Genomic DNA, 2241 nt, shown 5'->3' on the forward strand with positions numbered 1-2241 from the left:
AGGTGAGTGAGGGGCGGGGCTTGGGGGGGTTAAAGCGAGGGCGGGGCCTCGGTGGCCGGGGGCGGGGCCTGAGGGGCTCGGGCGTGAAGGAGCGGGGAGACGTGGGCGGGGGAAGCGGCCAGGCTGAGAGAGGGGCGCGGGTTGGGCTGGGGCCCGAGGGGTGGAAGATGGCCGGGGGAGTTTGGCCCGAGGCCCCAGTATTAAGAGGGAGGTAGCAGGGACTTGGGGGTCCTAAAAAGGCGGGAGACAGATCACCGCAGGGGTCTGAGGACAGGCTGGAGCTGGCAATCGCGGGGCTCCTCCGTGGGGATGTGGTTTGGGTATACAGCAGAAGGACAGAGAGGAGAAAGGAGCAGCAGAGAGGGTATCTGAACAAAACAAGAGAGGGACCCGGGTGTTGGGTCGAGGAATGCTGAAGACAGGAGTCTGGGGATAAAGACGTAGGCCTAGGTGAGAAGATCTGGGAGGCAATGAGCATATTGGGGAAACATGTAGAGAAGAAACTTAGGATGGAGTGAGAAGTCCACAGTGTAGGGTGAGAGGTGTAGGGAACTTGGGAAGCAAGGCTGGGAAGGAAGAGATTCACTGCCTAAGAGCCCTAAGAAAGAAATGCAACGGAGGAAACCCCAGGGCAGACATCCAGATGGGAGCTGCAAACTTGGGAAGCAGGCTGCCTGCTTCCTGTGTACCAAAACAGCCTTCCCTGTACCTGCTCACACAAATCCCATTTTCTTACCCCTTGGCTGCTAGAGTTGTAGGTTCTCGCTTTTTTAATTTTCTATATTATTTTTGTGCCTTTAAAAAAATTATGATTAGTCCTGTCTGGGAGCAGTAGAATGTTTAACGGAATGTGGACCTTTAGATATGTTCATGAAATATTGTACCCCAATCCCCCTCCAAGGTCAAGAACCTATGAACTCTGCTTCCAGAATTTTTTTTTTTTTTTTTTTTTTTTTTTTTTTTGTGGTGGGGGGTTTTTTTTTTTTTTCCCCCCCGGTTTGGGGTGCAATAGCATGATCTTGGCTCACTGCAACCTCCATCTCCCGGGTTCAAGCGATTCTCCTGCCTCAGCCTCCCAAGTAACTGGGATTACAGGCGCCCGCCACCACCCCTGGCTAATTTTTTGTATTTTTAGTAGAGATGGGGTTTCACCATGTTGGCCAGGCTGGTCTCGAACTTCTGACCTCAGGTGATCCACCCGTCTTGGCCTCCCAAAGTGCTGGGATTACAGGCATGAGTCACCATGCCTGGCCAGAAAATTTTTTGCATACCTTATTTCGCCCCATTTCCTTCTCTCATGAACAAAACTGTCCCATGTTGTGACTCTTAGAATCAACCCTCGCTTATATGTCTAGTAGTTCCTACTGTGCCTGTCTCCCTGGCCTGTGCCCTCAAAGCATCAATGTTGGGCATGGTATGTTCCTGACATGCTCACATGTCAGCTTTAGGTGTTCCAACATCATGGTCAACCAGAGGACCATTGAAGCCTGTCTCCCCTTACTGCTACTTGCTCACTTTGCCTGGGTGAACAATATCCTTGCCTGAGTGTGGACAATATCCTTAAGGAAGCATGAAAATGTTATCTGACTACCTAGAATATTTCCACTTAAGATAACTCAGATTCTGAGGATAAAGCCAGATAAAAGGCCAAATCAGACAATTTTTGAAAGCATAGTGTTTCGTTTGGTTGGGGCACCAGCTGGTAATCCCTCACCTCCTCTTGGACCTGCCAGTAGATCCGTGAATCTTGCTCCATCATTTGCAGGAGGACTTCAGCTTTCCCTACTAACAGCCTAAAGCCAGAGAATCCAGACAGCCCCTTGGATCATGAGAAGTCAGATGAATAGCTCCTGAGATAAAAATAAAATCTTAAAAGAAGAAAATAGCTTTACCATTGGGAAGTAAGAGAACTTTCACTGGAGCTTCTGGGGTGGGCTTCAGGATGGTGAGAGCTGCCCCCATTTTGGCAGCTTCAGAATTATACCTTGCCCTAGTCAATAGAAGTTGATGTCTCAAACACAAAATATAATGTCTTTGTTGCCCACTGAGTGCAGTTAGTTAGTTGAATTGTAGCTTTTGGGCAATCCCCTTCCTCTGAGTAGGTTAAGGGTAAGGCATATTTCAGGACTTGGCTCAGAAATAAGTCCTGACTTTTTTCCAGTGAAAATGCAACTGAAAGTCTCTTTATATCCTCTTAGTTTGAAATCTGCAGCTTGAACTTCCCAGCATGGGAGAAACTTA

Source organism: Rhinopithecus bieti, unplaced genomic scaffold (genome assembly GCF_001698545.2).
Source record: "Rhinopithecus bieti isolate Rb0 unplaced genomic scaffold, ASM169854v2 scaffold_35950, whole genome shotgun sequence".
Taxonomy (NCBI): Eukaryota; Metazoa; Chordata; class Mammalia; order Primates; family Cercopithecidae; genus Rhinopithecus; species Rhinopithecus bieti.